Raw genomic sequence first — 27,581 nt, 5'->3', positions numbered from 1 at the left:
AATTTAAACATGTGTTTAGACGCGTATTTATGCTAAAACACTCCTATTGGAAAGCAGGTTTGTTTTGTATTTTTACACCCCTGAACGCTGCTCTAAAATATGCCTGTAAATGACACAATGCACATAGGCACATTATATAACTTAGAGCTGCTTTAACCACTTGCCGACCGCCGCACGACTATCTACGTCGGCGGTCAGCCCCTCACAGGCAAACTAACGTAGGGCTACGTTGCTTGCTTGTGAGGGTCTAGGGAGCAAGTGCGCGCCGCCGGAGGCGCGCTCCCGCGTGGTCACGGACCCCCCCGCGCGTGTGACCAGCGGACCCGATGTCCGCTGGCCACTCGGCGATCGGCGGGGGAGAGGGAGAATGTCAGGCAGCTTGTGTAAACAAGCTACCTGTCATTCTCCTCGCTGTAAAGACACTGATCACATGGATCTACTATGTAGATCCGTTGATCAGTGTCCTTACAGCTCAAGCCACAGCCAATCACAGTAGAAAGCACGCCCCTAGGGACACACACAGCCCCTCCCTCCCAAATAAAGTTAACCCCTTCACTACCAGTGTATTTTTACAGTAACAGTGCATATATATAGCACTGATTACTGTAGAAATGTCACTGGTAACCCCAAAAGTGCCAAAAATGTCAGTCAAGGGTCCGATCTGTCCGCCGCAATGTCGCAGTACCGCAAAAAAATCACAGATCGCCACCATTACGCGTTAAAAAAAAAAACAACAAAAATGACAAAAATCTTTCCCTTTGTTAGTAAACGCGATAACTTTTGCGCAAACCAATCAAAATACGCTTTTTGCAATTTTTTTTACCAAACATAGGTAGCATAAAACAAATTGGCCGAAAATGTTAAAAAATTTTGATTTTTACATTTTTTTGGGGGGAATTTCATATAAAAAAATGTGAAAAATATTGCTATTTTTGCAAAATTGACGCTCTTTTTTTGTTTATAGCGCATGATCAAAAAATCGCACAGGTGATCAAATACCACCAAAAGAAAGCTCTGTTTGTGGGAAAAAAAGGACGCCAAATATGTTTAGGTACAGCGTCGCACGACCGCGCAATCGTCCGTTAAAGTCACGCAGTGCCGAATCGCAAAATACCCCCTGGTCGGAATGGGGGTAAAATCTTCCGGGGCTTAAGTGGTTAAGAGGTGTACAAATTGAAAAAAAAAATTAAAAAAAACGAGATGTCTTTAAGACTGCATTCACATAAAAGGTTTACTGATCTTATTACACATATTTTTTTCTAGCACAAAACTGTCCTATTTTTTTTTTTAACCACTTGCCGACCAGTCACATTGACTGTACTGCGGCAAAGTGGCTCGTTCCCGTCCAGCGACGTAGACCTACGTCGCTGGATTCCTCCCCTTGTGGGCAGCGCGTGCGCGCCGCCGGAGGCTCGATCCCGCTGTTTTCAGTCACAGCGGGAGTCGGGCCAGAGGAGGAGTGGCAGTGATCACCGCTGCTCTTCCCCGATCGTCGGGGAATCGAGTCTGGAAATCCGCCCGCTTGTGTAAACAAAGCGGGCGGATCTCCTAAGTGACAGGCAGGGTCAGATTGCAGGGTTCAGCATAGCTGAACCTGCGATCTGTCCCTGTGTCACTCAGTCACCTCCCCCCACACATGTCAGTAAGCACCAGGCATACATTAACCCTTCCCTCTCCAATAAAATGAACCCCTTCCCTGCCAGTGTAATTTGTACAGTAACAGTGCATATGTATAGCACTGATTACTGTAGTAATGTCATTGGTACCCCAAAAAGGGTAAAAAATGTCAGTCAAGGGTCCGATCTGTCCGCCGCCAGGTCGCAGTCCCGCAAAAAAAAATCGCAGATCCCCGCCATTACTCGTTAAAAAAAAAAAACACCAAAAATGACAGAAATCTTTCCCTTAGTTACTAAACGCAATAACTTTTGCGCAAACCAATCAAAATACGCTTATTGTGATTTCTTTACCAAACATAGGTAGCAGAAAACAAATTGGCCAAAAATTAAAAAAAAATTTGATTTCTCTTACGTCCTCCGACAGTCGCCGCCTCTTCATATTCGTCACATATGGGGTATTAGACTTTGCTCCGAAGGAGTAGCTAGGCAACAGAATATGTTAACAATAAAGCTTTTAACATATCCCACCCTCAAGGGGTGGTCCCCTCAGTCAATACCCTCCTACTTCCTGCAACCATATCTCAGTTTTAATGTCTAGCTTGTCAGGAGTGGCTGGCTCTCTCTGTGCTGGGACTTTCTGTCCCAGACTCTTTCTTCTTTTTAATATTTTGTTTGAGTTTTTCTCTCTACCTTTATTTAGCTGTTATTTTGTCAGCGTTAGTTAGTTCTTCGGATGAAGAGGATCGTGCGGACTGGGTCTCGGGCTGATCCCCCTGGTCGCAGGTCGTGGGTCAGTGGCTTCCCAGTCTGCCATCGAGCGTTCAGCCAGGTAACGCTCCTGGCATAGTGAACGACCCATCCTTGTTCGGTGCAGGGATGATTGGTGAGGTGGCTACCTCACTGGACGCTGTGCGGTTTCTTAACCCCCATTTTGTGCGTCTTGAATTGCGACTCTCCCCGCCTCATGTGCAGCGGCTTGTTCGCCTGTGCGGGTCCCCCACGCCATGTGAGGTAAGTGTATTTATGTGGGGACCTGTCTGTCTGGGGGGGTGTCAGTCTGGGACTGTGTAACCTGCCTCTATTCACACTGCTTGTCTCCCTATCTCTCAGCTGCATGCTGTGGGCTGCAAGGGGGGGGGGGGAGCTGTATGACACTGTGTGTGTCAGACTGGTCAGTGTGAGAAGCTGCGTGCTGTGGGGCATGTTTTTTTGGCATGTAATGTGTGTTTTAATGCACTGTGGAGCGGCGGTTTCGGCGCCAAACGACGCCATTTTGCCTACACCCGCTCCGGGCCGCATGGTTTACATGCATGGCGGCCTTTTTTCTTGTAGCCTCCATAGGCTTACATAGAGCGCCCTGGCTGCATCGCTTCCTCTTTCCAGGAACACCGAGCGAGGCAGCAGCAGCGGCGAGGGTCTCCTCAGGTTTTATCCTTCTGTTCTTGCTATCCATTGCCTGTGTTCAGTTTGCATATTCCCTGTGGGGGTCTCATTGTGCTTGAGTGTGGTGCGGTGGGCTGCGCTTGCCGCGCTTGCTTAAAAGGGGCAGTTAACCCTTGGTTGTCTGGCATTACAGGGGCAATGGATTCTCAGGAGGGCAAATTTCCTACAGTATTGGTGGAAAGCCAGGGGACCGCAGTTTCCCCCCCAGGGGGGGATTTAGCCACTATTGTGGCTGGCCTTGCTGCTCAGTTGCAAATGCTGGTGGCTGCTCAATCTACTAAAAGGCCCAGAGTTGCTCTTTCCTCTGATTCTGAGGGTGAAGGTGATGGGGCTGTTATGGCAGGGGCCTCCTTATCGGGGTCCCGCTCCTCTCTTGATCTAGTGGGGTCTGAGGTGGAGGCTGAAGTTGAGGGGGTTGATAATTCTCCCCCTGGCTCGCCTGAAGAGCTTGCAATCATGGATGAGTTGATTGCTTCCATTAAGCAAACGCTGCGTTTGCAGGACGAAGTGTGTCCCCCCGCTGCCTTGGCGGCTTATGGGACGCAGAGGAAACGCAGGACGCCGCAGGTTTTTCCCTGCAATGATGATTTTCAGCGCGCTGTTAAGGATCAATGGCGCAATCTGCGCAAACCTTTTGCGGTACCAAGTAGATTCAAGCTGCGTTATTCTTTTTCGCCTTCCACTGATGAAAGGTGGTGTGTGCCTCCACCAGTGGATCATGCAATTGCGGTTTTGAACAAAGCCACTGCGATTCCTGCAGAGGATTCCCCTGTTTTCCGTGATGCCACGGATAGGAGACTGGAGTCTCTTGCCCGTCATACTTATTCTGTTACGGGTTCTATGCTTAAGGCTCTGTTTGCTTCTCTCATGGCGGCCCAGACGATCGCAAGTTGGACGCAGATGCTTAGGCGCGTCCTAGTGGCCGACTCGGCCTCGCCGGCGACCCTGGATATGGTGGATCAAATCCACCAGGGTGTCATGTATCTGTGTGATGCGGACCTGGACCTGATTCCGTTGGCTGCACGTGTGCACAGCGTGGCGGTGTTGTCTCGCCGCCTGGTTTGGTTAAAATGTTGGTCGGTGGACCAATCTTCACGTAAGACCTTAGCCAATCTGCCTTATGATGGGTCTCGCCTTTTTGGGGAGTCCTTGGATGTGTTGATTAAGGGGATCACCGGGGGTAAGAGCACTCTCTTGCCCCATTTCCCCAAGGCTAAGGGGGCTTCGGGGAAGAAGCATGCTAATTTTCGGCCCCCTCAGGGGTCCTTTCGTGCCTTTCGGCCGCACTACAAGGGCAAACCGTTCAAAGGTCAAGGCTCTCAGAAGAAGCCCTGGTCTGGTAAACAGAAGTCCGGCCAATCCGGACCTGCAGCCCATAACAGTTCGGCCTGAAGGGGCGCCCTCACCCAGTTTTGGGGTGGGGGGGCGCTTGCTCGGTTTTCTTCAGCCCTGGTTGGCCCGTGTGCGGGACAGATGGGTTCAGGAAATCGTTCGATCTGGTTACAAGATCGAGTTTCTCTCTCGGCCGGAGAGCAGATTTTTTCCCTCAAATCTTCAACTGTCTCCAGAGCGCTTGCGGGACCTGCACCTGGCGGTGCGGGACCTGAGGGCTCAGGGAGTGGTGGTTCCGGTGCCTCATCGGGACAGGTTTCGGGGGTTTTATTCCAATCTGTTCACCGTACCCAGAAAGGAGGGCAAGGTTCGTCCGATTCTGGACTTGAAGGCTCTGAACCGCTCTGTGCGGGTTCGCAAGTTCCGCATGGAATCCCTGCGGTCGGTGGTGGCTGCCCTGGTTCCGGGGGAATTCATGGCCTCCATCGATTTGAAGGATGCGTACCTTCACATCCCCATATTCGAGGGTCATCAGAGGTACCTTCGATTTGCCATTGCGGAGGATCACTACCAGTTCGTGGCGTTGCCCTTTGGTCTCGCCTCGGCTCCGCGGGTCTTCACCAAGGTGCTTGCACCGGTTCTGGCATTATTGAGGGCCCAGGGCGTTTCTGTCCTGGGGTATCTGGACGACATTCTGGTTCGGTCTGCGACCAGCCAGGGTCTGGAGGAGGACCTGTCTGTCACGATGCAAACTCTGCAGGAGTTTGGTTGGACGATAAATTTTCCAAAGTCGACACTGAGTCCGTCGGTTCGTCTCCCCTATCTGGGAATGATACTGGACTCGGTGCAGGCGAAGGTCTTCCTGCCGGAAGAAAAACTCAGGACTCTCCGGGAGGAAGTCAGGTCCCTCAGGGACGTTCCGAACTCGTCTCTGCGGACGTGTATGAGATGTCTGGGATTGATGGTCTCGGCCTTCAAGGCGATTCCTTTCGCCCAGTTTCACACGCGGGGTCTCCAAGCGGAGATCCTGTCCAGGTGGGACGGGCGACCTCAATCTCTGGATCTTCAAATCTCGTTGAGTCTTCGCACCAGGGAAAACCTTCTGTGGTGGCTCCAGTCCCCGTTGGTGTCCGGGGGCAAGTCGTTTCGTCCGATCTCGTGGACGGTAATCACCACGGATGCCAGCCTGTCGGGCTGGGGTGGAGTTCTGGGCGTTCTGTCCGCTCAGGGGACTTGGTCGGAGGGGGAGTCTTCCCTTCCGATCAACATTCTGGAATTGCGTGCGATAAGTCTCTGTCTTCATCGCTGGACGGACCGGCTGCAGGGTTGCCCGGTTCGGGTGCAGACGGACAATGCCACGGCGGTGGCCTACATCAACCACCAAGGGGGCACCAGGAGTGCCCGAGCGGCTCGAGAAGTGGCCGACATTCTGTCTTGGGCCGAGACTCATGTCCCGGCGATAACGGCGGTTCACATTCCGGGAGTTGAGAACTGGCAGGCGGACTATCTGAGTCGCCAAACCCTGGATCAGGGGGAATGGTCTCTCCACCCGGCTGTCTTCCAGATGTTGTGCGCGAAGTGGGGTCTTCCAGATGTGGACCTGTTCGCGTCTCGTCTCAACAACAAGGTGAAGAGGTTCGTGGCAAGGACGCGCGACCCTCGGGCAGACGCGTCGGACGCGTTAGTGGCCCCGTGGCATCAGTACAGGCTGATGTACGCGTTTCCACCGATTCAGTTGCTGTCCAGGTTCCTTCGCAGGTTACACTCGGAACGCAACACGGTGATTCTTGTGGCACCGGACTGGCCTCGCCGGTCCTGGTACGCAGACCTCGTGAATCTGGCGGTCGACGCCCCGTGGCGTCTGCCTCTTCGAGACGATCTACTGTCTCAAGGACCGATATACCATCCTGCTTTACAGTCGCTGGCTTTGACGGCCTGGCTGTTGAGACCGGGGTCCTGAAGGAGAGGGGTCTCTCGTCGGAGGTCGTTCATACTTTAATCAACGCGAGGAAGTCTTCCTCGGGGAAGGTTTATTACCGTACTTGGAAGGCCTATTTTACCTGGTGTGAGTCCAGGGGGTTTTCACCCCGCACGTACTCGGTGTCCCGTGTGCTGTCTTTCCTTCAATCGGGTGTTGATCAGCGTTTGGCGCTGGCTACGATAAAGGGTCAGGTGTCTGCTCTGGCCGTTCTGTTTCAACGTCCCGTGGCTTCCAACCCATTGGTTGGCACCTTTGTTCAGGGTGTGCGGCATCTGGTTCCCCCGAGGCGGGATCCTCTGCCCCCTTGGGACTTGAATCTCGTTCTATCTGTGTTACAACGTGCTCCTTTTGAACAGATCAGGGAGATCTCGTTGTCTATGTTGTCCAAAAAGGTCGCCTTTTTGGTGGCGATCACTTCGGCTCGCAGAGTGTCGGAGCTGGCGGCTTTGTCCTGCAAGTCTCCGTACCTGGTTATTCATTTGGATAAGGTGGTCTTGCGACCTAATCCTTCTTTTCTTCCGAAACGAGTTTCGGAATTCCATCTTAATGAGGATATTGTCTTGCCTTCGTTGTGCACGAAGCCTAAACATCCAAAGGAGGTGAGATTGCACTCTCTGGATGTTGTTCGGGCGATAAGGGTTTACCTTAAATCGACTGAGTCTTTTCGAAAGACGGACTCCTTGTTTGTTCTTCCAGAGGGTCCTCGAAAGGACATGGCGGCTTCGGCCTCTACCATCGCCAAATGGATCAGGCAGACCATTGAACAGGCCTATGCTTTGCAGGGGAAGGTTCCCCCTGTGCCTGTGAAGGCGCACTCTACTAGATCTCTGAGTACGTCTTGGGCCTGTCGTCATGGGGCTTCTGTAGCCCAGGTGTGTAAGGCGGCGACTTGGTCGACCGTGCACACTTTCACAAAATTCTACAAAGTAGATGTTCAGGCATCGGCGGATGCTTCCTTTGGCCGCAAGGTTCTTAGTGCGGCTGTTCCCTAGGGTCCCTTGTTGGGGACTCCTGGCTGTTGGGATACGTTTTGTATCCCCTGGTTTTTTGTCTTTTCCTGGGTTGTTGCTCCTGTTGAGCACTTGTTTTTTGCTGTTGCCCAGCTGGTTTCCTTCCTTTGGTAAGGTTCCTTCTTTGATGCGGAGACTGCGTTGCCTTTCGGCGCGGATGCGTTTCCCACCCCTCATGTTTGCACTGCTTTGGGACGTCCCCATATGTGATGAATATGAAGAGGCGGCGACTGTCGGAGGACGTAAGAGAAAACGGAATTTTTGTAAAATCTTACCTGTAAAATTCCTTTCTCTGAGTCCTCCGACAGTCGCCGCCCCCGCCCCTCTTTGGGGTTTGATTGTATACTCTACTGCTATTCCACAAAAACTGAGATATGGTTGCAGGAAGTAGGAGGGTATTGACTGAGGGGACCACCCCTTGAGGGTGGGATATGTTAAAAGCTTTATTGTTAACATATTCTGTTGCCTAGCTACTCCTTCGGAGCAAAGTCTAATACCCCATATGTGACGAATATGAAGAGGCGGCGACTGTCGGAGGACTCAGAGAAAGGAATTTTACAGGTAAGATTTTACAAAAATTCAGTTTTTTACATTTTTTTGGGGGGGAATTTCATATAAAAAATGTTTTACACAATATTTACACTATGTATGTCTTCAGATGCATATATTCAGAATTTGTGTTACAGATCTGAACGCCGTGAACGTTTATGCATCTATGTGAATGTCTCACCATTGAAAACAATGCAGCTGCGTTCAGATACGAGAATAAAAAACACTTGTATATGCACTTTTTTTTTTTTTTACAGTCGTGTGAGTGAAGCCCAAGGCCTCATGCACATGGGCATATGAATTTATGCTCCAAATAAGTTGCATTTTTTGCCAGAACTTGGCAGAAAAAATGCCTTTACTGCTTCCCGACCACCCGCCGCCTTTTTACTGTGGCAGGGTGGCACTCCTGCGCAAACGGACATAGACCTACGTCGGTCGCATGCAGGAAGCTAGGGGGCACTCGGCAGTGGGGAAGCCAATGCACGGGTCAGGTGGCTCCGACTGTCGCCTGACACCCGTGATCGCTCCCCGCTGAGAGAGAAGAACGGTCAGCTGTTGTAAACACAACTGACCTTTCTTCTCCCTGGAATGATCACAGAGCCCCTGTGATCCTTCTATATAGAATCACATGTCTCTATGGTCATTTCACAAGCCACGCCCCCCACAGTTAGAATCATTACCCTAGGCTCACATTTAACCCCTTGATCACCCACATGGTTAACCCTTTCCTTGCCAATGGCATTATTACAGTAACAGTGCATATGTTTAGCACTCGATGCAGCTCGTGTGCTGTCTGTGAAGGAGTTGTGTGGGTGGGAAAGTTTAAAGTCGGCAGCCACACAGCCTAAGCATGAAGCCCTGACTGAGCCAATGAGCCTTCTGCGGGGACCGTTCAAGTAAGTGAACTGTGACCAGACCCTCCCCCTCTTCTTGCTCTCTCTCCCCCCCAAATCCCTCTCCCTTCTCCTCTTGCCTTAACTGAGGTTTAAGGCCCCTTTCACACGGGCTGTGCAATCGGAACCACCTGAATAACTGACAGGCGGTTCATCGAACCCTCAAGTCTCCCCTATGGAGTGGCAGATGTCAGCGGACACATGTCCACTGACACCCACCGTTTATCCAATCCTGTCCAACAGTTTTTTTATCTGTCTGGTGGATCGGATTGGATTATACCAGATGCGGTCTGTTTCTATATGATGTCCCCATAGAGGAGAGCGGGACTGTGGAATGTCAAGGTCTTACCTTGCCCTCCTATTGGCAGCCATCTCGGACATGTGCAGACTCCTGCCTCTTATAAACTCTGATTGCATCATCACTTGCCTGCTGCCTTGATGTCGCACAGTGATAACTATATCTATCACCTGATGGGCTGCAGTCCTTGCCCTTGTGTTTGTGCTCCAAGGTGCATCTCTGTTAGCAGTCTTCCGTTCTCTGTGTTTAAGGCTGATGGCTTGTCTCGCCAGTATTCTGAGTTGTCCAGGGAGGACTTTGTGCCGGCACCGGTTATACCTTCAGATCATATCCTGGCTGCCATCCGCACCAACTTAACCTTTCCTCTTGGTGAACAGATCTTGGCTGCCCAGCTTGATGCTCCCACTGAGAGATCTGCTGGCCAAAGGTTTTGTACCTGAGGGGTTGCACATCCACAATTCCAAGACTGCTGGTCATCCTGGTAAGAACTAGATGTTCTGGGCTATTTCCCGTCAGTTCTGGTGGCGATCTTTCCGCACTGATGTTACTGCATATGTGGCTGCTTGTTCGGTCTGTGCCCAGAAAAAATCTCCTCGGCACCTTCCCTTGGGCCTACTGCATCCCATTCCCAACGGGGAGCATCAATGGTCTCACCTGGCCATGGATTTTATTGTGGAACTTCCTGCATCTCAAGGTTACATGGTTATCCTCAAGGTTGTCGCTGAATCTCCAAAATGTGCCACTGTGTTCCGTTTAAGCGGCTGCCTACCGCTCAGGAGCCTGCCCCAGTGTTTGCCATGAAGGTCTTCTGTTTACATGGGTTGCCTAAGGAGATTGTCTTGTACCGTGGAAGCCAGTTTGTCTCCAAGTTCTGGTGCGCATTTTGATCCCAGTTTGGTATTCAATTCTCCTTCTCCTCGGTCTACCATCCGCAGTCCAATGGTGCAGCTGAGCGTTCGTACCAAGCTCTGGAGCAATTTCTCGACTACTATATCTCTGACCATTAGGACAATTGGGTTGATTTGCTACTCTGTGCCCTTTGCCAGGAACTCTGCCATCAACTTGTCTTCTGGAATGTCTCCATTCATGGCCAATTATGGGTCCTAACCTGCCTTGTTGCCCGAGTCGTTCTCGCCACAGGACATCCCAGCTGTGGAGGATCCTCTTCGTGCCCTCCGTTCCTCTTGGGTGGAGATTCAAGAGTCTATGGGTATCTGCACAGCGTCAGAAGCTCCAGGCAGACCATGGAAATTTATCTGCTCCTTCTTACTAGGTTGGGGAGAGGGTGTGGTTGTCGACCTGTAATCTCAACCTCAGGGTGCCCCCTCCAAAACTGGAACCCCGTTTTGTAGAGCCTCTTCACATCCTCCGTAAGATGAACCCAGTGGCCTATGGCCTAGGTCTTCCCCCTGGCATGCGTATCTCCAATGTCTTTCATGTGTCACTTTTGAACTTAGCCACTGCTTTACAAAAGCTTCTTCGCATCCTAGCCCTCGTCCCATTCCTGTGGGCAATCATGAGGAGTATGAGCAGCATCTTGGACTCTCGTCTGTTCCAAGGTCAGGTTCAATACCTGGTGCACTGGAAGGGTTATGGTCCTGAGGAGCGCTCCTGGGTTCCTTTCACTGATGTTCATGCTCCTGCTTTTTCCTGGGCTTTTCATGCTCGCTTTCCACAGCTTTGATCTGCGGAGGAGGGGCAGTTGAGGGGAGGGTACAATCAAGGCCTTCCTTGCCCTCCTGTTGCCAGCGATATTGGACATATGCAGACTGCTGCCTCTTATAAACTCTGATTGCATCATCACTTGCCTGCTGCCTGGGTGTCGCACAGTGATGATGCTATACACCTGACTATATCTATACCTGATAGGTTGCAGTCCTTGGCCTTGTGTTTGTGCTCCAAGGTGAATCTCTGCTAGCAGTCTTCTGTTCTCTGTGTTCCTCTGTGTATGACATGGCTTGGCTAACAACTCTCCTGGCTCTCGAGCACGCATCAGCAGATGACCCAGCATCGGCAGACTACCCGCTTCTAGACTCGACCCCGGCTTGGATGACTACCCGCTTCTGGACTTGACCCCAGCTTGTTCCTGCTCTCACTTTCTCACTCTTGCTATGTGTTTATTGTTGTTTGCACCAATAAACTGCTTTATTTTACCTGCATCCCCATGTGGTCTGGTTTCCTCTGTCTGTCTAGTGGAGCGTAGATGCCTGTGTGAAGGGGGCCAAAGAGTTTTATTTCAGCAGCCTGTGACAATACCTGGTCATATGTGCTATGAAATGGGCTCACACTGGTGTACTCTTGGTTCTCCTTAGCCACAGCCCCACAGATTTCGATTAGGTTGCACATTTTTCCCGCATTTTCTGAAAGTGCACAAAAAGTCCTGCATGCTGCATCTTTGGTGCGCTTTCAGAAAACGCACAACCTAAAAAGTCTATGGGACTGCAGCTAAAGAAAACATTGTGAAACGGTCTCTGAGAGACTGCTCCACAATGATTGCCCCCACTGAGAGAAATAGTTTCTCTCAGTGCAGGCACTTTGCAGTCTCTCTGCCCAGGCAATGTGGAACAGTCTCTCTCTCTCTGTGGGCAATGTGGAACAGTCTTTCTCTCTCTGTGCGGGTAATGTGGTGCGGTCTCTCTCTCTGTGCAGGTAATGTGGTGCGGTCTCTCTCTCTCTGTGCAGGCAATGTGGAATGGTTTCTCTACCTCTATGTGCAGGCAAAGTGGAGCGGTCTCTCTTTCTCTGTGTGGACAATGTGGAACAGTCTCTCTCTCTTTTCAGGCAATGTGGAACGGCCTTTCTCTATCTGTGGGCAATGTGGAACCGTCACTTTTCTGTGCGGGAAATGTGGAACAGTCTTTCTCTCTGGAGAAGTCTCTCTCTCTCTCCATTTCTCTCTCTCTCTCTGTGCGGGTAATGTTTGCAGTTTCTCTCTCTCTCTCTCTCTCTCTCTCTGCGGGTAATGTGGTGCAGTCTCTCTCTCTCTCTGCCCAGGCAAAGTGGAACAGTCTCTCTCTCTCTTTGTGGGCAATGTGAAACAGTCTTTCTCTCTCTGTGCGGGTAATGTGGTGCGGTCTCTCTCTCTGTGCAGGTAATGTGGTGCGGTCTCTCTCTCTCTGTGCAGGCAATGTGGAATGGTTTCTCTACCTCTCTGTGCAGGCAAAGTGGAGCGGTCTCTCTATCTCTCTGTGGGCAATGCGGAACAGTCCCTCTTCTGTTCGGGCAATGTGGAACAGTCTCTCTCTCTGCGGGAAATGTGGAAAAGTCTCTCTCTCTCTCTCTCTCTCTGTGCAGGTAATGTGGTGTAGCCTCTCTCTCTCTCTGTGCGGGCAATGTGGAATGGTCTCTCTGTTTCTCTGTGCGGGCAATGTGGAACAGTCTCTCTTTCTCTCTCTGTGCAGGCAATTTGAAACAGTCTCTCTCTCCCTGTGCAGGCAATGTGGAAAGACCTCGCTCTCTCTCTCTCTTTCTCTCTCTATGCGGGCAATGTGGAACAGTCTCTCTCTTTCTCTGTGTGAGCAATGTGGAGCGGTCTCTCTCTCTCTCTCTCTCTCTTTCTCTCTCTGTGGGCAATGTGGAGTGGTCTCTCTCTTTCGGTGGGGACACAAATTAAGGATCCGCCTCTCAATTTGAGCACAGGTGACACAAAAGATGAGTCATAATAACTGCCCTTACTATATTGAAAATAAATATGTTTTTTGCCTCCAGATCTACTTTAAATCACATTGCTAATCACATATGGTACTTGTTTGTAGTTTAAATTTCCCTTTAAACAGTAATTTTGTAATTTTTTGAAATGCCATTAAAAACTTGGCTGTGTCAGTAAATTGTGGGTGTCTTGTCAGTAAATTTTAATTAGGTTGGCAACACTGGCCTATAATAATACTGAAACTGCGCACACAGCAGCCATCAGATCATCCACTCACCTATTCTCAAGGCCGCAGTATGTAGGACAATAATACACTACCGTCTGGCTGGGGGTGGGAAAAGCAGATTCTTTTTCCAGCAGAGCTGGCTGGCTAGTTCCGCGGTAGTGGTGGCAGGATGGAAGTGGCACCACCCCTATCACTTCCTCCCAGCATCTAAAGTAGCCACGCAGGGGGGAGGCGACCCAGAGGTCGAGGAAGCAACGGAATAAATAACACCTAATCAGTGAGGTAAGACCCTCACTACTATTCTTTTATTTTAAAATGTCTAGGATGGGGGCCGAGCCGCTGCACCATGGGTCACTGGGTTGTACTTTCCCCCTGAGCCCAAAATTGCCAGTCAGCCCATTGATAGCATGTCCTGCAGTGGTGGAGCTGGGACCAGTGTCTAGGGAGTTGGAGGTACTCCAGGATGCAGTTCACAACACATTGTGCTCCTTTCCAACGCGACTTAGAGTTCCTAGCCTGTAAGGAGCTGTTGCTGATCTAACAGGGATTGTTAGCTACTAGAGAGGATTTGATTGCCGTTGTACAGGGGAATCAATTGAAATTGTACAAAGGAATCAATTGGAGCTGTGTATAGGGAGAACGTTGTCCCAGGTTTTATTGCTATCAAGTTGGGCATCCCATATTTACTATCCCCACCCAAGTTATTACCCCCTAATAAAACATCAAAACAAAGCTCAAAGGCTGTGCAGCAGTGGGGAACCCTATCATCTTTGACCCCTACAGGGTGGTGCCACAACTGTATAAAGTGAGGCTATCTTTCAGTATTGGTCGAAGTTGATGTGTGTGGCCAACTTTGCTGTATAACTATGTAGGTACAAAAAAGAAATCTGAAATAAGAAGGAAAAAAGTTTCTGTCACCTGCTCAATGGGGGGATCTGTCCACTGATCCCTGCTGAGCAGGCGTATGACAGATCCGTGTCTGTTCCACTTATGTGGACACAGCATGCTTTCCTCTATGGGCTGTCAGATGTAAAGGGGCAATCTGGTCATTTACATCTGACTGTCATCCGATTTGATCCACCCGACAAATGGGGACCGGATCCCGATGGTTCAATCCAGAAGGAAATAGATGGTCCAATCGTGTCCACCTAAAAAAACTGACAGGTGGACCCGATTGGTCCACCTGTGTAAAAGGAGTCTTAAGCCTCGTACACACGCAACGAATTTCCGCCGGTTTTGTCCAGAGTGGTGTCTGTTGGTTGGAATGTGCTCTAGACTGCACACGAATTTTCCCGCACTACAGAATTCTACTTCAGAAGTGATGTCATGTGTTGGATTGCTTTCTTTGTGTTCTTTCATCTCTGAGCATGCCTAGTCTTGCTCATAAGACTTTTCCCCTTCGAAATCTGTACTAATGAGATGAAAATCGGACGTGTTTTGACGGTCGACAAAAATTATATAGCCTGCACACCAGGATTTTTTAGGCTGAAAAGTCGGAAGTCGGTTGTCGGAAGCATCATACTAACAAGCCGAAAATCGGCAGATCGGTCATCGGACGAAATTTCCTTGCCGAATTTCTACTCATGTGTACGGGGCTTTAGGCTGCATTCACACTTGAGTGTAGCGTTTTTTTACCGCGATTTTCAGGTGCTTTTTTTTTTAGGCGTTTTGGAGGCAGGCATTGACATCTAACAAAAACGCTGGTAATCAGCCCAAAAAGAAGCTCATGTACTTTTTTCAGCTACAGGCGTTTTGCTTCAGGCGTTAAAACGCTCAGATGTGAACAGGGGCCATTTAAATGAATGGAGATTTACTTGTTGGGCGTTTTGGAACGTTTTTTTTGAGCGTTTTTGGCGCTGAAAAACGCTCAAAAACGCCCAGGTGTGAATGGAGCCTTATAGCTTTTTTAAGTCAGTAATTTTAGAAAAATGTAGTTGTGTGGTTCAGGTTCTAACTCTAAACAAATGGCCTTCTTGTCTTTAAAGCCCCTACAAATTATTACTGCAATGCCCTCAGGATGTATATAAAGTAATGATTTAGTTATTGTTTTTTTTTTCTTTGTGCGAAGTGCTACAACAAGGGTTAAAATTCCTGCGCAAACAACTCTAAGAGATTAGGACTACCCCTCCCACACACAAGCAGCAGCCCAGCTTTTTGTCATGCCTGCCCCGAAGATTTTGCTATACAATAGCTTTGCTGGGGGTTTGGACAGAAAACATTCTAATAGGATTATTGGTGATGTGAACAGTACATTTTTAAAGGTGAAGTCCCAAAAATGATTTAGGACTATACATTTAGCTTGCTTTATGAGAAGATTACAATTTTTTAATAGCAAAGGGTACCACAAGGGTAAATTCTGCTCTTTCTCCTCCTCCCCCTCCTCCTTCATATTTAGCACCTTATTTTTATTTTTTTTCCTTTTTTTTTTTTTTTGGGTGGGGGGGAAATTGGTTTTGACAGGCAGTGTTAATGTATTTAACTAAAATATTTGCGTCAACTTAATTAGCACTATTTTAGCCTACTAAAATCAGACTAAAATTCACATGACTAAAATATGGCTAAAACTAAATGGCATTTAGTCAGAAGACTATGACTAAAATTTAAGAGAAATTTGACATCAAAATAAACACTGTACTACCTCATAAGAATAATCTACTAAACTGCTGAAAGAAAAAGAAAAATAAGAAAAAGGCTTTTCCAATTTTGTTCTTAACATTTAATGTTGGTAATACTGTATATTCAGGTAATATGTGCAATGGCATTACAGACAACAGAGCTTACAGTTTATTTTTCTATATTTTAACCACTTCCGCACTGCTCACTAGAGCTCTACTGCGGCAAAGTGGCTCGATAACGTCTGGCGACGTAGACCTACGTCGCCAGACTTTCCCCTCTCTCGGCGGCGCGCGTGCGCCGCCGGAGGCTCGCTCCCGCTGTATTCAGTCACAGCGGGAGTCGGGCAAGGGGAGGAGCAGCGTTGATCGCCGCTGCTCTTCCCCGATCGTCGGGGAATCGAGTCTGGAGGTCCGCCCGCTTGTGTAGACAAAGCGGGCGGATCTCCTAAGTGACAGGCAGGGTCAGATTCCGGGGTTCAGTATAGCTGAACCTGCGATCTGTCCCTGTGTCACTCAGTCACCTCCGCCCACACACGTCAGTAAGCACCAGGCATACATTAACCCCTCCCTCTCCAATAAAATTAACCCCCTCCCTGCCAGTGTCATTTTTACAGTAACAGTGCATATTTATAGCACTGATTACTGTAGTAATGTCACTGGTACCCCCAAAAGTGTCAAAAATGTCAGTCAAGGGTCCGATCTGTCCGCCGCAATGTCGCAGTCCCGCAAAAAAAATCGCAGATCGCCGCCATTACTCGTTAAAAAAAAAACACCAAAAACTACAGAAATCTTTCCCTTAGTTAGTAAACGCAATAACCTTTGCGCAAACCAATCAAAATACGCTTATTGCAATTTTTTTACCAAAAATATGTAACAGAAAACAAATAGGCCTAAAATGATAAAAAATTTAGATTTTTACATTTATTTTGGGGGAATTTCAGATTTAAAAAATGTGAAAAATGTTGTTATTTTTTCAAAATTGTCGCTCTTTTTTTTGTTTATAGCGCAAAAAGTAAAAATTGCACAGGTGATCAAATACCACCAAAAGAAAGCTCTGTTTGTGGGAAAAATAGGACGTAAATTTTGTTTGGGTACGGCGTTGTCCGCGCAATTGTCAGTTAAATTCGCACAGTGCCGAATCGCAAAAAGTGGCCCAGACGTAAGACAGCAAAATCCTCCGGTGGTAAAGTGGTTAAAGTTGCACTTCTGTTTGACAAAAAGCAATATTTTTGTTTCTTTATGAAACTTGGTATTATTTATAGATGTTGTATATTACAACTGCTTGGGGCTCTTTCACACTGGGCGGATCCGTTTGACGGAATCTGCTTGTCCAGTGGGGTTTGATCTGCTGAGCAGGCGAATGACAGGTCCGTCTCCACTCACTGTGCTAAGACCTGTTAGAGTCCCGCTCCCCTCTATGAGGAGGACCGCCTGTCCGTTTTCATCCGATCCAATCCTCCAGACGGATGGAAAATTGGGTCACCATGGATTTGGCAGACAGGATTGGATCAGCTAGTGGCGGGTGTCAGCTGTCACTGCTGACATCCCCTGCTCCAAAGGGGTGAATAGAGGGTCCGATCAGATCCGCTTGAAAAACTGACAGGCGAGCCTAATCGGAAAGCCTGTGTGAAAGGGCTCTAAATCTATGTCTGTAGTGCATGTTCAAACCTTAATACCAGAAATAATAACATGTTATTAGATTTCCACTCCAGGAGAATATAATCAGTTTGGCAATTCTAGAGAAATGCCTAAATAATGCATTACAATTTAACTAAACCCATTTGATTTTAGTCAACTAAAGTATACAGGAGATTTTAGTTAGCTAAAATACGACTAAAACATTTCAGATGAATAAAATATGACTAAAACTAAAATAGCATTTTAGTCAAAAGACTATTACTAAAATTAAAATGAAATGTGACACCAAAATCTACACTGTTGACAGGTACCCGCTCCCCCACATGCAGTCGGATTGCCGCAGTGATCCAAGCGGGGGTTTGGCCCCCTCTCCTTCCCCTGCAGCCTTCTAGGACACATCACAGGTCCCAGAAGACTGCTGGACCATTAACCACTTGCCGACCGCCGCACGACTATTTACTGCAGTGGTCAGCCCCTCACAGGCAAAGCGACGTAGGACTTCGTCGCTAGCCTGTGAGGCTCTAGGGAGCGAGAGCGCCCCGCCGGAGGCGCGCTCCCGCTCGCTCATGGACCCCCCCCCCCCCGCGCGTGTGCCCGGCGGACCCGATGTCCGCCGGGCACTCGCGATTATCTGTTACAGCGGGAGAAAGGCAGGCGGCTAATGTAAACAAAGCCGCCTGTCATTCTTCCCTGTGTAAGAATGGAGATCATACGGTTCTGCTATGTAGGACCGTTGATCTCTGTTCTTACACCAGTAGCCATGTCCAATCACAGTTAGAAGCACGCCCCTAGGGACACACTTAACCCCTCCTTCTTAAATAAAGTTAACTCCTTCCCTGCCAGTGTCATTTTTACAGTAACAGTGCATATGTATAGCACTGATTACTGTAGTAATGTCACTGGTACCCCCAAAAGTGTCAAAAATGTCAGTCAAGGGTCCGATCTGTCTGCCGCAATGTCACAGTCCTGCAAAAAAAAATTGGAGATCGCCGCCATTACTCGTTAAAAAAAAATGACAAAAATCTTTCCCTTAGTTAGTAAACGCAATAACTTTTGTGCAAATCAATCAAAATACGCTTTTTGCGATTTTTTTTTTTACCAAACATATGTAGCAGAAAACAAATTGGCCTAAAATGTTAAAAAATTTAGATTTTTACATTTTTTGGGGGGAATTTCATATAAAAAAATGTGAAAAATATTGTTATTTTTGCAAAATTGACGCTCTTTTTTTTGTTTATAGCGCATGATCAAAAAATCGCACAGGTGATCAAATACCACCAAAAGAAAGCTCTGTTTGTGGGAAAAAAAGGATGTCAAATTCATTTAGGTACAGCTTCGTACGACCGCGCAATTGTCCGTTAAAGTCACGCAGTGCCGAATCACAAAATAGGCCCTGGTCAGGAAGGGGGTAAAATCTTCCGGGGCTTAAGTGGTTAACAAAGCACATTCAGACATTGGGAATCCTTTTAACAGCAAGGGTGAGGGGCAGCGCTGGATCCCTGGACAAGTAAGTGTCCTATGAAAAGTCAGCAGATACAGTATTCGTAGCTGTTGACTTTTTTTTGGGGGGGGGGGGGGGGACTAAAGATCCCTTTTAATAATAGAAAGTCTGGTGTGAACAAATACTATATAGTTTAGAATTGAATACACAATATGCATAGGATATTTTTTCTCAAACTCACCAATCGAGTTCAATGGGGCCACACAGCAACTGCATACAATGCACACGATTGCGATACGGTTGTGTTGCATTACAGGGTTAAATCAGGAGTTATAGCTCCTCCTCAGCAGACCATTTTCAGTCATGACCCTTCGACAGAAGCCAGAAGCCAAACAGTGTCTTAGGCTTAGGACAGTAAGTGTGTTACTGGTCAGATCACCAGGTGAAAATCAAAGAAAAACTCCTAAAAACAGAAAACGAATGCAGCCACCACATGTATGGTTGGCTAGCTGCAATATATTAACCCTTTCACTGCCAGGTCCGTACAGCGTATCGACCTACAGCACTGCTTGCAGCTGGCCAGGTCCAGGCCTAATTTCTCTCCCTGCTATAAGTTCTTGGCCACTTCAATGACCATGAACTTATAACAGGATTGCCGCTTCCCCGCCCCCAGCCTCTCCACCTTCCGCTGCTCCCTGTCCCCTAAAATTACCCCCCAGACCCTCCTTTCCTATTGCTTCCACCCCCCTTCTTCACCCCCAGCACAGCACTGATTGCCCCCCCCCACCACACACACACACACACACGCAAACCCAATCCCCTGCAGCTACCTTTAGAAGATGGCATCCCTCCTCTGCCACTCCCGGCATCTTCAGGTGCTGCAGGGGCTTAGGGAGGATCAAAGAATGTCCCTCCCAGCAGGCCAAACTCCTCCCCTGTACCGGCCCCTGCACCCCACCCATCCCCCCTAGCGGCATCCCTCCCTTTCCCTCCCGCTGCCTGCAGCTGCTGACCAGCACTGGGGGGAGGGGTTCTGGGGGGGCGGGGTGAAGCTGGGGCTTGGTAAATATGTGGTGCAGTGGACTGTGGCTCCTGTGTCCAATGACAGCTCAGCTGAGAGTTTGCTATGTGTCAGACTGTCAGTTTATGAATGAATAAGGAGTCTATATACAGACTCCTTATTCATTCATGTAAAGTGCTGCAGAGAAAGGAACTTTCTTAAAACCCAGTCCCTGAATTCAGATCTGAAACAGAGTCAATGACACACAGGATTCTTCTGCAGTGCGCTCCGCTGCTGCCCCGGATATGAAAGCCGGTCACACTCTCCTGTCATGTGAATTGGATGCAAGGAAACCCGCATCCAATTCGCACAAGTGTGAACCCAGCCTTATACTCTATCTAGAGCAGTGGTTCTTAACCTGGGTTCGATCGAACCCCAGGGGTTCGGTGAGTCAGTTCGGCGGAGGTCAATACATACACCCGACTCACGCCCCGCTCATCCCCCCGAGAAAATATTACTGATTGTAAGGCCGAGCGCACCCCGGGAAATCAGAGCTGTGGTCGGGACAACTCACAGCCATTATACATAGACACTTGATGCTCCACCCCTGTACCTCCCCCAGCATGTTTCCAGCCTATCTCCTGCAGGCTGCTTGCTGCTTGAGTGGGCGGGATGGGGATGTACCTGACCACGGAGATCGCGCCTGCCTGGAAGAGGGAAGTGTGAGCAGCTGAGCAGAGGGAGCCGAGTGAATGTTCCTGGAGGGAGGCTCAGCTAACTGTACATGGTGGATTAGTTTACAAGAACCTCTATGCTAAGTCTGCTGAGTTACTGCAGCTTAGCATAGAGGTGCTGTTAGCTGACAACTGGAAATGCATGTCCTTTTCATTTAGCTCAATAAAGCATTGTGAATGCCCCCTGGTGTGTGCCCTCTGATACCCAATGGTATGCCCTCCCAACACCCCCCCCCTCAGTGTGTGCCCTCCTGACACCCAATGGTATGCCCTCCCAACCCCTCCCCCCAGTGTGTTCCCTACTGACACCCCATGGTATGTCCTCCCAACCCCCCCAGTGTGTGCCCTCCTGATACCCCATGGTATGCCCTCCCAACCTCCCCACCCCAGTGTGTGCCCTCCCGACACCCCATGGTATGCCCTCCCAACCTCCCCACCCCAGTGTGTGCCCTCCTGACACCCCATGGTATGCATTTCCACCCCCCCCCCCCCCAGTCACACTGATTTGCAGTAAATATTCATTATTATGTTTTTGTTTTTGTGTGAAAATCATGTTTTAATCATGGTTTTGCTCTTAATGGTTTTGTTCTTTAATGGTTTTGTTCATTTTGTGCACCTATGTATAAATATATACCTAAATATATACCTATGTTTTGAATTTGAAAAAATCATATTTTATTTTTCCAATTAAGAAGGGTTCGGTGAATGCGCATATGAAACTGGTGGGGTTCAGTACCTCCAACAAGGTTAAGAACCACTGCTCTAGAGATTCCTCCAAGGAGTGAGCCAAGAACAGGGCTTTGCTCTCTTTATCACGCGCCTCCGCTTCTGCGCGGTCGCGTTCTTCTGCATATTTTGCAGACACAGTCTTCTCCTCACCAAGCATCTGATTAAACTTCTTTTTCCCATTTTCAACATTCTCTAATGAACCACCGCTTTCTTCCATGCGTTTTTTCATATCCGCTATCTGAGCTTGCAATGTTGCGACTTGCTATGACAGGTTTTTCTTTGCTTCCTCCTCCTCTTTTAATTGTTCCAGGAAGCCATTTTTCTCATCTTCCATTTGTTTGAGTTTTGTGCTCAAACTCAGCCTTTGACACCTCTCTTCCTGTAAGAGTTCCTGCGTGTCTTGCATCTGCAATTCCAAGATAGAGAAATTTTTGGCAATTTCTCTAGATTTGCTCTCTGCTTGAGAAAGCTGATTTGTGACATTGTCCAACTCAACCTGCAGGCGGTTTGCCTTCTCTGACAGCTTAGCACACAATCGGTCACCTTCTGACACCTTGACTTGCGATTCCTGCAGCTGCGCCTCTATTTTTTTCCTCTTGTGTTCAGAATCTCCTTTTCCCTGCATAAGAGCCTTCACCTCATTGGCTAGCTTCTGGGAATGAGACTGTAATTCTGCCACACAGGCTTCTTTCTCCTTTAGCTGCTGCTGGACACGTTGGGCTTCCTCTTTCCAACTTTCACAGTCTGTAAGTAATTCATCTACCACATTGCTCAAAGTGGTGAGCTCATACACAGTACTCAGTAATTTAGCCTCTCTCTCACTTTTCTCGTTGTCGCTGAGAGACAATGTTGTTTTCAGAGCGACATTCTGTTCCTGCGCCTCCTGCAGGTCTATTTTTGTAGCTTCCAAAGACTGAAGACTTTTTTCCAGCTGATTACGCAACTCCAACATATCACACATACTTTGCTTCTGCAAAGTCTGAATTTCAATTTCCTTTTCCATGAGGATGGTATCTTTCTCCAATATAGTCTCTCTACGTTTTTGTAACTCGGAAAAAAGAAGAGCAGTGGATTCTTCCCACTGTAACACCTGAGCCTGCAAGTTTCTATGCTCCATCCTAAGCAACTCCAGGGCTTGTTCCTTTTCTTCCACTTTCCATTGCAAGGCATCCAGCTCAGCCCTGCACACATACTCGGTTTCCTCCAAACTGATGACCTCCATTTGCTGCTGGCGTCTCTGTTTCCAGCCTGCCATGCTCTCTTGGTGAGCCTTTTGTTGAGCTGCAAAGCTCCGCTGAAAATCCACATTTGTCTGAGTGTTTCTAGGGACAACAACCTTTCTCTTTAGCAGACTTTGTTCAGGCATGGATGGGGCTCGTTCAGGCGGTAACATCCCCTCCATCCATAGAATACGGTCTCTCATTTCAGCTATCTTTGCATCTTTCAGGCGTTTTGACTGCCCCATCTTCAATAACTCCACAATAGATTTTTCACAGTCCAGCAAAAAAAATTTGAGACCGCTGTCTCTTTAAAGTCAGTAGTTTTTCTCTCTCTTGCAGGATCTCCTTTCCTTCAGACACAATTTGTGCAGTCTCATGCACCAGACACAACAAAGTCCATCAACAATTTTGAGACCACTGTCTCTTTAAAACAAGTCGTTTTTCCTCTCTTTCAGGATCTCTGCTTCTGCCCAATGCATACCTCCACCATATGTGGGAGATTAGCTCGGTGGCGGGTATGGATGACCCCTTGGGGGGGTGCGTTTACACAGGGAGATAGCCGAGAAGTGGTTGCAAACAACAGTTTGGTTTATTCTTGCAATATACTTAACACAAGTGCAAGCCTCAAAAACATCAAAATAAAAATAAAACACAAAATAAATCCTTGCCACTGTGGGCGGCTACCTTCTCACATACAGGAACCTACCTACGGAGTCTGTCTCCAACCTACTGTTGGGCAAACTTTGCTGATCCTACAGTAGACACTCAATAGTCCATGTTTTTTCTCTTCTCACAGCACATGTTCATTGGACTTTCCTTTTACATAGAAAACATCCCTTTGTTTGTCTCTTCACACTCTTCACATAGCAACCATTCCTTTGCTTGTCTCTTCACATAGCAAACAATGCATTTATTTCTTTCCACATAGAAATAGTCCAAGACCTCACCTTGAGTAGTCTTCAGTCTTAATTAATTTCCCCTTCACACAGGAAATGTCCATTGGCTTCTTTTCACATAGAAACGATCCAAGACCTCACCTTGAGTAGTCTTCACACTTGTTACCCTCCTCAGCGCACATCGCTTCAGGAGGTCTTCCCCATGCTCACACAGCTTTCAGGGGGCACACATCTGACTGTCCTCCTCTACCCGCACGGCGTCAGGAGGCAGCAATCCTTAGACTTCCTTTGGACAAATTATAGAGGCCTTCATTTCCTCATTCTGAACAGCTGAATGGTTTTCAACTTTCTGCTGGCTATCTCTGCAGTCGACACACTATAGTAATTGGTGAATTTTCTAAACCAGGTGGAAATGTATCTCCTGTCTGTGACTACATCCACAGATTTACCTGACTTCCTGTCACAATATATATATATATATATATATATATATATATATATATACACACACACACACATATATATATATATATATATATATATATATATATATATATATATATATATATATATTTATATATATATATACATATACCCCTATACAGAAGTTCAGATGTCATGCCTGCCTCCAAACGCCTTCAAAAAATGCCTGAAAAACGCCTGAAACAAAAATGCCCAGGTGTGAAAGGAGGGTAACACCATCCATGCGCTACTGAAATTCTAAGAAAAATAATCAGTTTTTTTTCTGGTTCTGGACATGCTACAGAGCTGAAACTTCGCACGTACACTTTTTAGACCCCCCAGACACTAAATCCAAAGAAATCTCTTTTTTGTTTTCAATAATTTTTTCAATAATTGGCTCTCTATCAAAAACGACAAATTTTAAGAACTTTTTTTTACCTGATTCATAGTCCCTGGAGCATGACCCAGAACCCTAGGCACTTTTTAGGGGCATTTATTGGGTTTTAGGGCTTCAAAATTGTGTTTTTTGATTCCCAAAGTTCGGGTCCCATTGATTTCAATGGGGTTCTGGAATCCGAACCGAACTTTCGGGAAATTCGGGTGTTCTGGTCGAACCGAACTTTTCAAAAGTTTGATCATCCCTAGTTGGCAGTGCTTGAAGAGGTAGGGCTGGGATCAGTAGCCACAGAAGAGAAGTACAAGCTGCTCACCGTGTTTTTTTTACAGAAGGCTAGTTCCTGCCTGTAAAGGGCTATTGCTAAATATAACTGAGAGCCGTTTAGATTATCCAACAGTGATTCAGCTGGAGCCAGCAAGCAAGTGTGTGCAGAAGGAGAATAAAGGAGACTGTATATACACTGTATATAGTAAGATGTCCCAGAAGCTGTTGCCAAAGTTTTTCTGAAGTCAAGTGGGCATCCCATAACCTCCCATCCCTATCCAAGTTATAAACCCTCAATAAACAACAAAAATAAAGTCACGGATTGTTCTCTGGGTGCTTGTGAAGATTTGGTGTGCCTGGCTGTGCATGGGTGGGGGACACAAGTTCATTTGCGGCTTCCACAGAGGTGCACTACATTTAGAGGCTCATCTGGGATGTTGCCTACAGTAACCTGCATGATCGTTGCTCCTAGCAAACTGAATTAATCTAGCCAGAGGACTGTGCTTTGCTAGCAAGACCACTAAGAGGGTAAAAACTCTGCCAAACTGTGACTGTGCTGTGTGAGTCAAGTGCCATTCTCCATAGCAACCGGTGGGAATTGCTGCTGAGCCAGTATTACACTGCATACCCAGTTGTCCCAACCGCAGCTGGGATGGACATTTGTGCTAAAAACCTGCTGTTCAGTGAGAACTGTGTTATGTGCTGTCACCCATGGCAACCACAGTGGGTGATCACGCCCATGGATTACAAAACGCCAAATGGTCTGCATGAAGCTGGGAAAAGTGACTGTATGCTGTAATGTCCTGCTGAGACCAGTAAAGTGTGTACAAAAATGTCTACTGTGGCCCATGGTGATCGAGGTAAGCCAGCGAGTGTCTGCAGGAAGGGATCTATCAGTTGCTCAACCATGGCTGATGTTAAGGATTGTCCTAACCTTGCTAAAAACAGTGTGAATTTTGTAACAGACTTTGCTGTTGCTGATAGCAACCAAAGTGAACACTTACTACCACCTGTTCTCAGTTGCTCGGGCACAGTTGGTGCTAAGCAGCATGTCCTGACAAGTTCTGCAAGTATCAGTGTGCTGCCTGTGTCTGCAAGTTCCAGTCTAGCCAAGAAGGGGTTAGTGCAGACAGAGTGCGTGGGAACAAGCTTTTTTATCAGAGCTGCAGGCGCCAGCCAATCTGGAACCTTGTGGGTGGAGCCACACCACGAAGGAGACCCAGCGTGCCTTGCTTGCGGAGAGAGGGAAGCAAGATGGTGGATGGTGCACATGTGTACCCAGAGTTAACCTAGTTGCCTCACGTACAAGAGATGACACTGGTGGACACTAGTGTGCGGCTGGATCATCGAGGAAAATTCGCCCTCGGGTTGATCGAGGGAACGGATGGGCTGTATCGTCTGTGTCCTGGCTGCAGAAGAGTGGTTAGGGCCTGGATCCAGTGTGGGCACTGCGACAAGCCGCTTACCAAGCTAACGCCGAGTGAGCAGGAGCCACTCACATACAGCATAGATCTGTGGTTAGGTCTCTGCATGGAAGTCCCGGAAGGACAGAGCAGACCTAAGAGTAAGTGCTAAAAGTGGGGTTGGGTCTGAGGATGGTGACTCCCCTGCAAAGACAAGCGATATCCAGGAAGGAACCCGGCAATCTCTCTTGGCCTGCAGCCCAGTCAGACAGCTGGTACCTGTGAGTGCTGCCCAGAAAGAACCAGATGCTGTGCCAATGCACCCTGTCAACCCCACCTGGAAGGAGCCAGTACAAAAATATGACTTTGGGCCCTTGGATGTAGAGTGGACATCTAATAGTAGCAGGGACAGGGTAGTGGTTGTCAAGGCAGGACTGCCACCCAGGAGCGGACAGCAGCATCAAAAGACTGCCAAATTCTCAGTATTACTTGTGAAGGGACTGAAGGGAGTTGTTCAGCCCAAAGGTCAAAGAAATGGACAGCAAGGAGAGGACTGCTGTCTCTGTTGTTCCTTCACTCACAGACTAGGCCAGCTTAACACCCTGATCCATTTCCAGATGTGATATCCTTTTCCTGCTGAAAAACTTTGGGTGAGGCCTAGTACATACCTCTCAACAGTCCCGGTATGGGCGGGACTTTCCCGTATTCACTTGTGTCCTGCTGCCCCCCTGAGCAGGCACGTTGTCCTGCATAATCCTGTTGATTATAACTTTTAGCTCAATAGGACCTGCAGCAGTGTGAACATCCAGCACAGGCAGGAATTGGCGGACAAGCCAGCTGGGTGTGCACAGTGCAGTCATGTTAACAGACTTCAGCTGTCAAATCCAAGCTGTGATGTCGGGTATGGGCAGAACTGCTACCCAGACCCGCCCGATTTGACAAGCAACCAGTGTGGGAAAGAAAAAGAGCTCTGGGACAAAGTTGCAAAGGGTCAGGATCAGTTGTCTATTCCCCTCCCCAGGGTTTTTTCAGCCTCAGTTAGCCTTGAACTTCACTAGTTGAAAGTGAAAGTAACATCTCTCCCACACACTTGTATAAAGTACTCGAAACCCATACTTGAGTAAAAGTACAAGTGCTCGATCAAAAAGTGACTTGAGTAGAAGTGGAAGTGCTCTATCAAAAATTGACTTGAGTAGAAGTACTAAAGTATTTAACATTTTTTGTACTTAAGTATTGCAAGTAGTTTTTTTTTTTTAATTTTGCTACTCAAGTACTAAAAGTAAAAGTACCAGTAGTTTTTTTAAAAAAATTGCTACTCAAGTACTGAAAGTAAAAGTACAAGTACTGCGTTATGTAGCTACTAGACATTAAGCCCATTAAATTAACGGGCGCTAGAACATATGGCTGACTGAGCGGCTCTCGCTTATCTCTTTTTTTTTCTAACAACGCGAGAGCCGCATGACATAGCCAGCTCTGCACATAGCGTCTCTGTTGCCCTAGCAACAGAGACACGCGCAGAGCTGACCGATCGGCTCTTGCGTGCGAGCGCGTACCCGCCGCGTGCCCGCGCACACCCGCCGCTTCAAGAGTTTTGGCCGGCCGCCCGACTGGGGTGTATGTAGGATATCTATTCTATATTAATAATATGCAAGTGTCTCTGCGTCCGTCCCTGTGTCTGTGGGATTGCGCTACTGCGCATGTGCCCCACGGACAGCCGTTGGGACTGGGGGCGGGCACCATGTCAGGGGCCCCAGAAGTAAGTCACACTGACCTGTGTAGGATGGG

General features: G+C 48.0%; 1 protein-coding gene across 1 annotated transcript in view; it reads right to left on the bottom strand.

Annotated features, from left to right (window-relative positions):
• LOC309567712 (galactoside alpha-(1,2)-fucosyltransferase 2-like) overlaps positions 1 to 27,581 on the bottom strand; it is a 312,387-nt gene that overhangs the window by 184,702 nt on the left and 100,104 nt on the right. The gene's annotated exons all lie outside the window — the stretch shown is intronic.

Source organism: Pelophylax lessonae, assembly GCF_965119305.1.
Source record: "Pelophylax lessonae genome assembly, chromosome: 12".
Taxonomy (NCBI): Eukaryota; Metazoa; Chordata; class Amphibia; order Anura; family Ranidae; genus Pelophylax; species Pelophylax lessonae.
Note: the sequence above shows the minus strand (reverse complement) of the source record. Positions and strands in the feature narration are given on the sequence as shown.